Raw genomic sequence first — 11,481 nt, forward strand, 5'->3', positions numbered from 1 at the left:
TGTGCTGACCTGGGGTGAGGTGAGTTACATTCTCCTCTGAAGGTTCAGCATCGCATTAGCTCCTGCTGCTTCCACTGGCTTGTGCGTGCTTAGTCACAGCACATACGAAGTCCAGAAAGTTTGATCATTCGCTCATTCCTGCCATGTCTGAATCTAAAGTTTGCTCTGTGTCTCCAAATTGTTCTCTGCCTTGTAGTATGCCTAGGAGTTTTTTCTCGATATCTGGACATGATGTTCTGGGTAAAAGGAACTGTTAATCAACCTTCAGTGATGTTGTGGTGAGGTGAGGGGAGAGGGGAGATTCTACATCCTACGATGAGGTCCCAGTCTCTCCGTGAGCCTGTGCCTCTGGACTGTGAACCTCACCAGCGTTTCTCTGCTTTTTTTCTCCTCATTCAATTGGGCAGGATGGCTCGTGTGGGTTGGATGCTGGGTATTTCCCTTCCCAGGTCAGTCAGGCTCTGAGAAGACCCCAGTTAACAAACTCTAGTTAACAGTCCTCTCCTAAAGGCAGATTAAGAAGAACCTCATGCTCTGATGTATTTCAAAATGGTTCTTCCCCTTCCAACCCCCACTGAAAGCACAAAGAGATTTTTCCACTGATTTTTTTTCCACTGATTTTTCCTCAAAGAAATATCACAAAACTCAGAACTGTAGGGATCTCCCTATGACTTGGTCTTCCTGGAGTTTCTAATTACCAGACTTCTCCACATGGGGCCTCCAGCAACCCATGGAGCCTACATAAATCCATCGTAAATCCGTTATAGTGCAGGGTTTTCTGCCCTGGGTCCGAGGTGTTTCCTTCATGAACCTGTGCTCCAAGAACCTCGATCCCCTCTATTCACTGTCCATCTCTCCAATCTTGGAAGCAGAGATTTCCCCTCTGTTCTCACCTGTCTTAGGAATCCAAGAATTTACAGAGTATTCTGTGTTTTAGTTGTTGTTAGGACAGATTGTTGCCTTCCATGAGGGAGCAGAAGCCAAAATTGCATGACTGATGTTTTATTGTTCTTTTGTATCTCTGATGAGCTGTGAGTTCTCAAACATGGACAACTGGTTCAATGACAACTGTATTAAATTTAGTCAGACTCTACTATAATCTCAGTAATATTGTTTCATTTTTCAAAGTTAATATGTTACTATAATAGAATGATCATACATTCTAAAGGGGAAGAGTATATCACTGTCTTTCTCTCATGTCACCTGTAATATGTATATTCAGGACATATTATTTAACACCAATTATTGGTCAACCAGGGCTTCCCAGGTGGTGCTAATTGGTAAAAAAAAAAAAAAAAAAAAAAACCCGCCTGCAATGCAGGAGACATAAGAGACTCGAGTTCGATCTCTGGGTCGGGAAGATCCCCTGGGGAGAGCATGGCAACCCACTCCCAGTATTTTTCATGCAGAATCCCATGGACAGAGGAGCCCAGTCGACTACAGTCCACGGGGTCACTAAGAGTTGGATGCAGCTAAAACTTGGTGTGCATGGATGCGTGCATTGGTCAGTCATGTTATTGATCAAGAGAGACATGGTTCTCAAGTTCCTGGACCTCACAGGCTAGTGGAGCATCAGCTTATACAAATGAACAGAAATAAATACAAAATAGTAAGTGGGAAATTGTAACTGACACCATGCATATGTTCTCTAGGTTGAGACCCTCCTGTGGAGCATGACAATGTCTCCCTTCTCAGGAGACAGAAAATGCAAGAATTCTTTTCCACTTTGATTGTGTAAGAAAACTTCTGATATCATCACCAGCTCAGCCTCCTTTCCACTCCAGGACACTCTGACATCCTCTCCATGTCTGTTCACAGAGATGACCTGAGAAACCCAGGGAAGGTGGTTCTGAAAATGATCTCTCTGTTACAGATGGTGGTTGGGGCTCTGGGTAATGTCATCCTTTTCTTCCACAGCATCTGTCCGATCTTGCTTGGCCGCAAGACGAGACCAGCAAAAGTGATTCTCGCCCACATGGTTGTGGCCAACCTTTTGATTATTTTCTCCCCTGGCATTCCCCACATAATGGCTGCTTTTGTTTTGAGGAAGCCCGTGCCCGGCCTTGGGTGTGAGTTTGTGCATTACATCCAGAGGGTGGCTCTCAGCACCGCCCTGTGCTCCACCCCCATCCTGAGCACCTGTCAGGCCTTCACTCTCATCCCCAGGAGAGCGGAGTGGGCGATGCTCAGAGGAGGGGCCCCCAGGGCCACTGGTCCTTCCTGCTGCACCTGCTGGGTGCTCAGTCTCCTAATGAATATCTGTGTTCCTGTGACAGTCACTGGTCCACAGGACACAAACAACTACACTGATAACCACGGCAAGTGGTTCTGCTCACCCTCAGCTCTAAAGCACGCTTTCTGTACTTGTGGTCAGTCTCTGATGCCGTGTTTATCAGCCTCATGTTCTGGTCCAGTGGCTCCATGGTGCTTCTCCTGCTCAGACACCACCAGAGGGTGCAGTATATTCACACCCCCACTGGGCACCACAGATGCCCCCCGGAGACCAGAGCCGCCCAAACCATCCTGATGCTGGTGGTCACCTTCGTCACCTTCTACCTGCTGGATTGCATTTTTGCTTTTCATATTGCTGCATTTTTATATTTTCATCTATCGTTGCTTCATACTGCTAACATTTTGCCTTCATGTTTCCCCACTTTTTGCCCCTTACTGCTGCTCCTTAGGGATCCTAAAACTTACAGGTCCTGCCCTTGGGTTTTTAGGCATCATGGCTGAAATAGTAAATGTGAAGAAGTTTAAATATTAGCTCCAAGTTCTCTATTTTATAACTATCTACTGAGCACTATTTATTTTGAAGTATAATTAGCACACACCATTACAGAAGTTTTGGTTGTACAACAGAATAATACAGTATTTGTGTGTTGTAGTTCAGTCGCTAAGTTGTATCTGACTCTTTGCAACCCTATGGACTCCTCCACTGTCTCCCAGAGTTTGCTCAAATTCATGTCCATGGAATCGGTGATGGCATCCAACCATCTCATCCTCTGCCACCTTCTTCTCCTTTTGCCTTCAATATTTCCCAGCATCAAGGTCTTTCTCAGTGAGTCGGCTCTTCACATCAGGTGCCCAAAGTATTGGAGCTTCAGTTTGAGCATCAGTCCTTCCAGTGAATGTTCAGGGCTGACTTCCTTTAGGATTGACAGGTTTGATTTCCTCACAGTTCAAGGGAGGAGACTCTCAAGAGTCTTCTCCAACACCACAATTCAAAAGCATTAATTCTTCGGTGCTCAGCCTTTTGTATGCTCCAACTCTCACATCCGTGCATGACTACTGGAAAAGCCATAGCTTTGACTATACAGTCCTTCGCTAGCAAAGTGATGTCTTTGCTTTTTAATATGCTGATCATGTCATAGCTTTTCTTCCCAGAAGAAAGCATCTGCTAATACCATGGCTGCAGTCACCATCTGCAGTGATTTTGGAGCCCAAGAAAACAAAACTTCCTGCTGCTTCTACTTTTCCTCCTCCTAGTTGCCCTGAAGTGATGGGACTGGATGCCATGATCTTCATTTTCTGAATGTTGAGTTTTAAGCCAGCTTTTTCACCCTCCTCTTTCACCCTCATCGAGAGGCTTTTTAGTTCCTCTTCACTTTCTGCTATTATAGTGGTATTATCTGCATATCTGAGACTGCTGATATTTCTCCCAGCAGTCTTGATATCAGCTTGTGACTCATCCAGCCCATCATTTTGCATGATGTTCTCTGCATATAAGTTAACTAAGCAGGGTGATAATATACAGCCTTGACATACTTCTTTCCCAGCTTTGAACCAGGCTATTGTTCCATGTAAGGTTCTAACTGTTGCACCTTGACCTCCATACAGGTTTCTCAGGAGGGAGGTAAGGTGATTTGGTATTCCCATCCCTTTAAGAATTTTCCAGTTTGTTGTGATATAGCGTAGTCAATAAAGCAGAAGCAGATGTTTTTCTGGAATTCCCTTGCTTTTTCTGTGATCCAGCGGACGTTGGCGATTTAATCTCTGGTTCCTCTGCCTTTTCTAAACCCTGCTTGTACATCTGGAAATTCTCGGTTCACATACTGCTGAAGCCTGACTTGAAGGATTTTGAATATAACCTTACCAGTGTGGGAAATGAGCGCAGTTGTCCAGTAGTGTGAGCATTCTTTGGCATTGCCCTTCTTTGGGTATCTGTATAGAATGCAAAACATCACAAGTCTAGTTAATATCATATCTGCATATAGTTACAAAGGTTCGTCTCTTGGTGACAGCTTTTAAGATTGCTGTCTTAGCGACGTTCAGAAATGCAATACAGTATTGTCACATCTTGTATACCCCCTCTCCATAATTATTATTATTTATAAAGCAAAGTTTGTACCTTTCTTCTATTCACTAATTCTTTCCTTTCTTTTTAAAATTTTGAGCATGCGTGCAGGGTCTAGTCCCTGACCAGGGATTAAACTTGTGCCCTGAGCAATGAGAGCACCAGGTCCCAACCAGCGGGCAGCCAGCGGATTCCCTGTGCCTTCTGACATGTGTACTCAGTACCGAATTTCTACATAAGATCCCATCAGCCTAGAAGGCAAATCAGCGTTGGCACTGCCTTGAGAGATCTGAAAGTCAAACCATGAAATAACAGCTCAAGGACTATTCGCAGAAACATTGAGGAAATAAATCAGTTACCCTCTCGGACAGTGTAATTCTCTGAAAGAACTGTCCTTTAATCGGTATCATTTGAAGTGTGTCCACACACTTTATTTCCATATTAGTTTGACTAACACCTGATATACATTGATTGGCACTTATTCCAATATTGGTCCCAATAAATATCACTCCTGAGTGGTGGGGAGATTTTATTTCATGATGATGCTATGAAACCTGGAAAATGGAGGTGATTTTCTACACTCTTTTGTGTCTTTGTTTCACTTATATTTCTTTCATATGCTGTAATGCCACACATAATTATCAATATTGTACAGTGGATCGTTTTACCTTTGAACCTGGACTTTCTTTCTATATTTGACCCTCAGTAAATATCACTGATTTGATGGATGGAGTAACAGGAAGGAATAGTAGAAGGTGCCCACTCCTCTTTGTCACATAAACGTTTAGTTTTCATCACTGTTGTGCAGAATCTTCGGACTTTGTTTTATGCTAATCGCTATTTTCTGAGTTCCTTTTCTCTAATATTGTCTTTTAGGGATGTGGCATATTTATTATTACATTTTTAAAATAGGTAGTCTTAATGTGTAACTCTTTGTATAGAATGCTCTAGTCATTACATATAGGTTCACAAATTCTTATATTCTGGTTAGAACTACTATGGTCATTTCAAAGAATGTGTAAGAATTGAAATGCTCCAACCATAATGGATAAAGAAACATACCATACACATGCTGTACAAAGCACTCACTTTCGATCTAAAGACACACAGACTGAAAGTGACAGGGTGGAAAGAGATATTCCTCACAAAGGAAAATCAAGAGAAAGTCAGAGTAGCAATACTTATTAAGACAAAATAGACCTTAAAATAAGGTTGTTATAAGAGACTAGGAAGGACACTGCATAATGACCAAAGGATCAGTCCAAGAAGATGAAACAGTCGTAAATATATATGCACCCAACATAGAAGCACCTCAGTACAGACGGCAAATCCAGTGTGTGTGTGACACCCGAGCCCCTCTCAGTCCGGATGAGCCCATGTCAGCCGCTCAGTGGCCCCCTGGGACTGGAGCATCCACCCTGGACGGCTCAGATCTGGATGCTTCCACCAGCTCAGCCGGAAGTCTGCTGATGAGTCGTGGGTTTCAAACATCAGGATCCAGGGTATTAGTAATTCTTTTTGTATCTTCATTACCTAGTCGAGGAATGGCACATAGTAGGTCCAAAATATCTCTACATGTTTATGTCAAGCAACAGCCCCATGGTGAATAGTCATTCAGCATGCTAGAATGATTATCAAGCATGTTGTCCCAGACAGGGGCCATGAATGTACAACTGTATAGAAGCAGTAGATGTCCTGTCTACCTGGGCTATCCTGGAAAACCCATGTTTATGAAACGTGGACGTGTCTGCTGCCTTCATGCGCCGATTCTCCACAGAAGGAGCCTGATGCAGAGCATGTGTGGTTCGCCTTCTCCTCCGTGCTCCCTCGGGAGAATGATCCCAGGCCTGCTGCGCACCTAACGGAGCAGGTTTCAAGGATCCAGACGCCAGTTTAAACTTCCAACTAGCAACTGATCATTACAGTGATCAACTCAAATAATTCTGAAGTCTCTCTAATATTGTCCTAATAAATTCATCTTGCTAACCCCTGTGTGCACGTCTAAGAACACATGTTACCAGGCTCATGGGCTAGAACACAGGGACAGGCTGGAGATCCAATTACAGACTCAAGGAGGGTGGTCTGTGGGTGACTTGAAACAAATGACAGAGTCCTTGCAGAGTCATGTGGCTATGAGAGAGACGTGAGGATTCTGAGGAGGGAAACCCTGGCTTCAAAGGGGGCATTTTTCATATTAAACAGACCTGAGACCATAAATAGAAAGGGCTGTGGAACTTAAACTGAGGATAAAGACCAGCCTCCAGATCACGTGCAGATGATCAGTGTGAACACACTTTGGAACAGTCTGGAAAAGTGAGACCATGAAGGAAAATGCCCAACAGGAAACAGTGAAGGGAGCCCTGGTGCTCTGTGAGTGTCCCTCCCCCAGTTATGACTTTCACTCTAAACTTGGGTTCTCCCACAGGGAACACAGAAAACTCTCCCTGCCCTCTGCTCAGCTGCCCATGTGGACTTTCTCAATAATTGCCAGGAGTCGTCACTAGTCCCAGACGTGGGTGAGGGTGATGAGCATGAGGGGTAAGATCTGCTCCTCCCTGGAGACGCCCCAGACTCTCCATGCAGACAGAGTCACCTCCACTCCAGATGACATGATAATGGCCCCTCTGTGGGGAGATCGGGCCCAGGGACCCCGTCCCTATAACTGGGCCCATCCTGACTGACACTTCCCTGCACAGAGTGTGGAGCCAAGTGCAGGCAGGTGAGTGCTCCCTTGTGTTCAGTCTCAGGGCAGGAAACGGGAGAGCAGGCTCTCCAGCAGGAGAGGAGTTTGAAGCTGAGACTGTGCAGGATACAGGCTGACTCTGCCTCACTCTGAGCGTCCACACCCACGGTTGCAAACAGTTGGACACGACTGAAGTGACTTGGCATGCATGCAGGCAGCATTGTTTCTCAAACCAGCGCAGCTGAGCACAGGCAACAGGGCGCAAAGGTCAGAGCCAGAGGGAGAGATCCAATCGAGGTTAGGTCTGTTCTCTGTTACGACCGGGGCCACGGTGAAACGTAGCTTTCTAGGAAGGCCATGGAAGTTGCAGGTAATCATAATTCAAAGCAGAGATCAGAATCCATACGTCTTGTATTTCCTCCTTCTGTTGTTGGAGATGCTGTGGAATAGCAGCAGCTGATGCTCACGGGATGTTTAGTGTCCAGACACTGTGGGCAGAGAATCTATTAGTCAACAAGGTGAGCTGTATTTGTCCCTGTACGACTCTCAGCGTATTGAAAGAGAAACTGTTGGTTTCTCAGTCGCATCCGACTCTGCAACCCCACGGACTGTAGCCCACGGGGCTTCTCTGTCCATGGGATTCTCCAGGCAAGAAGAGTGGGTTGCTATTCCCTTCTCCAGGGGATCTTCCCGACCCAGGGACTGACCACGAGTCTCCTGCATTGCAGGCAGATTCTTTACTGTCAGAGCCACCAGAGAAGCCCAAAGAGAGAGGTGGAGTAAACACAAAAGCAAAGAAAAAAAAAACAAAACAAAACATAGATTTAGGGTTGTTTTTTTTTTTTTTAGTAAATGACATTTTGTTATTCAAATTCTCTGGTGTCAGTGTACAACAGGAAAATCACTTCCTCTTCATAGAGTGACTTTCATTTCAGCAGCAGCATCAGTGGGAGGTAGGTATAGGAACAGTGGAATGTTAAAGAAAGTTCATCTTTTTTCCAATGGAACAAGAATTTCAGCTTCTTTCCCAAGGTAACGTCTGTATTTACGTCAATGATCTTACCCAGTTTTGCTTCTTCTAGTATCTTAACTTCTCATTCAGGTTTTCTTTTTGTTTGTTTATTATGTATTTTTTTAATTGGAGGCTAATTACAACACTGTAGTGGTTTTTGCCGTACATTGACATGAAGCAGCCATGGGTGTGCATGCGCCCCCATCCTGAACCCCTCTCCCACCTTCCTCCCCATCTCATCTCGAGGCTGAGATAGCAAATCAGAAACTGTCACTGAGGATTATCATCAGGTGACTGTGAGCAAGTGAAACCAAGTGGGCTGGAGTCTGAAGAAGCAAGACAGTTGAAGTAGTGGGAAGAAGGGAATTCCAGGAAAAAGGAAGGATGTGAATTGTTGTGATAAAAGGAAAATGTGTTTCTTTTTTTTTTTTTTTAAGGGAAGTAAATTCAGCTAGACTCGGGACAAGAAACACTAGTAAGATGGGAAATGCCTTATGAGCCTGACCTTGAATGTTATAATCATCCCTCATATTCCTACAGGGTGGAGAGTTTATCTTTTCAAAAAACCAGCTCTCTTCTTTGCTGATCTTTTATTTCTCTGGTCTGTATTTCATTTACTTCTGCTCTGATTTTTGTTAATTCTTTCCTTCTGGTGGCATTGGGCTTAGTATTTTTTTTTTCTTTTAGTTCCTGGATGTATAAAGTTAGATTGTTCCTTAAAATCTCTCTTTTGGGACTTGCCTGGCAGTCCAGTGGTTAAGACTTCCAATGCAGCGGGTACAGGATCCATCCCTGGTCCTGGAGCTAAGGCATCCCACATGCCTTGAGGTCAAAAACCCAAAACATAAAAACAGAAACAATTGTAACTAATTCAATAAAGACTTTAAAAATGGTCCACATAAAAAAAAAATCTTAACAAAAAAGACTAGTTATCATATTCGTTTCCAAGTTTAGTAGGATTCTCATTTTTACAAAAACAAAAACTAATGAAGATGTAAAGCAATCTGTCTGTGCATTGGGTCTAACAACCAAAATATTTTATTAGCTTTCTGGTGACATAATTGACAAGTACAAAAATTGTACTTATTGAAGGTGTACACCTGGATGTTTTGACTGAAGTGTTTATGTTTACATATGGCCTGAGGCAGGCTGGAGACTGCTCTGGAAAAATCTCTCCACAAATCTCTCCACTCTCCAGCAAGTCAAGACCTGCAAAATTATTAATGATTAAAATTCTTTGCAAACTAAGGTTATTTTCCATACCAAATAGATTATCTGAGGGACTTTCAGCAGCCTGTATAGTCAGAGTGCTACCAATTTTATGATGGGTATTTTGTATACTACCACATCAATGTATAATTTAGATTTCTCCACAGCTGAAATTATCGTCTCTGAAAGTTTTAATAAGTTCTGTAACCCTGTAATATGTATATTTTTTGCCTTTCTGTTTAATTTTCTTCATGCATGATAATGGTAAGGAGGATGAAAATGAATTATAAATATGCAGGCACAGACTCAACGGACATGAGTTTGAGCAAACTCTGGGAGACAGTGAAGGACAGGGAAGCCTGGTGTGCCGCAGTCCATGGGGTCAAAAGAGTCAGACGTGACTGAGCGACTGAAGAACAACAGTGTATTTTTATTCTTGTCTCCTTTCACTTGTTTACCAACTACATGTTTATTAAATTTAATTTATTATTACGTGTCAGTCATATATATATATATATATATTTTTTTTTTTTTTTTTACCAACATAGGCATGGCTTCTAAGCTCATGGGTTTTACATCTGTGTAGGGAGACAGAATATAAAAGTAAACAGAAAGAAATACAAAGTAATAATGATAAAATGTGAAATAGGTGTCAATGGTATGCTTCTGCAGGTTAAGTCCCTTCTGTGGAGTATGATAGTGTCTGTCTTTTCAGAATAGAAGGTCCAGGACCCGTGTACAAGGTCATATAAGAGTCCTTATGTCTGCACTAGCAAATCCTGCTCTTCACGCCAGGCTGCTCTGAAGCCCTCTCCACGTGTGCTCAGAAGGACGTGAGAAAGCAAAAGTGCTAGTTGCTCCGTCATGTCCGACTCTTTGTGACCCCATGGACTGCAGCCCACCAGGCTCCTCTGTCCATGGGATTCTCCAGGCAAGAATACTGGAGTGGGTTGCCATTCCCCTCTCCAGGGGATCTTCCCAACTCAGGGATCGAACCTGTATGTCCTACATTGCAGGCGGACTCTTTACTGTCTGAGCCACCAGAGAAACCGGCATTCAGAAAGATGCTCCCCACCCCCCCCCCCCAGAAAGAATCAGGGGAAACGTTTCTGAAAGCCCCACTACTGCTCCAGGTTGGGACCGGGGCTCTGGCCAACGTCATCCTCTTCTTCTGTAACGTCTCCCCAGTCTTGCTTGGCCACAGACAGAGACCCCCGCAGACGGCTGTCACCCACTTGGCCATGGCCAACTCCTTGGTTCTTCTGTCCGCTGGGGTTCCCCACACAATGGCTGCTTTTGTTTTGAGGAAGCCCCTGTCCGACCTTGGGTGTAAGTTTGTGTATTACATCCAGAGGGTGGCTCGCAGCACCGCCCTGTGCTCCACATGTGTCCTGAGCATCTATCAGGCCTTCACTCTCACCCCCAGGAGAGCGGAGTGGGTGATGCTCAGAGGAAGGGCCCCCAAGGTCATTGGTCCTTCCTGCTGCACCTGCTGGATGCTCAGTCTCTTAATGAATTTCTGAATTCCTGTGAGCATCTCTGGCCCACAGGACGAGCACAACTATACTGATGCCCAAGGCAAGTGGTTCTGCTCACCCCCGGCTTGTAAAGCAGGCTTGGTCTACTTGTGGTCCACTTCTGATGCTGTGTTTCTTACCCTCATGGTCTGGTCCAGTGGCTCCATGGTGCTTCTCCTGCTCAGACACCACCAGAGGGTGCAGTACATCCACACCCCCACTGGGCACCGCAGATGTCCCCCAGAGACCAGAGCTGCCCGCACCATCCTGATGCTGGTGGTCACCTTCGTCATCTTCTACCTGCTGAATTCTGTTTTCACTTTGTATATCAGGGCCCATGATGATTTTCACCTGTGGTTGATGCAGGTCTCAGATGTCTTGGCTTCATGTTTTCCCACTGTTTCCCCCTTCCTGCTGCTCCTTAGGGATTCTAGAACCCCCAGGTTCTGCTCCTGAATGTTGGCAAATAGTTGGGGAAACAATGGAAACAGTGACAGACTTCTATTTTGGGGGGGGCTCCAAAATCACTGCAGATGGTGACTACAGCCATGAAATTATAACACGCTTGCTCCTTGGAAGAAAAGCTATGACCAATCTAGACAGCATATTAAAAAGCAGAGACATTACTTGGCAAACAAAGGTCCATCTAGTCAAAGCTATGGTTTGTCCAGTAGTCGTGTATGGATGTGAGAGCTGGACCATAAAGAAAGCTGAATGCTGAAGAACTGATGCTTTTGAACTATAGTTTTGAAGGAGACTCTTGAAA

General features: G+C 44.5%; 2 pseudogenes; both read left to right on the top strand.

Annotated features, from left to right (window-relative positions):
- The first annotated feature begins 1,873 nt into the window (after nucleotides 1-1,873).
- On the top strand, nucleotides 1,874-2,733 carry LOC133055236 (vomeronasal type-1 receptor 4-like; annotated as a pseudogene).
- Nucleotides 2,734-6,825: 4,092 nt separating this feature from the next.
- On the top strand, nucleotides 6,826-11,171 carry LOC133055237 (vomeronasal type-1 receptor 1-like; annotated as a pseudogene).
- The last annotated feature ends 310 nt before the right edge of the window (nucleotides 11,172-11,481 follow it).

Source organism: Dama dama, chromosome 4 (genome assembly GCF_033118175.1).
Source record: "Dama dama isolate Ldn47 chromosome 4, ASM3311817v1, whole genome shotgun sequence".
Lineage (NCBI taxonomy): Eukaryota > Metazoa > Chordata > Mammalia > Artiodactyla > Cervidae > Dama > Dama dama.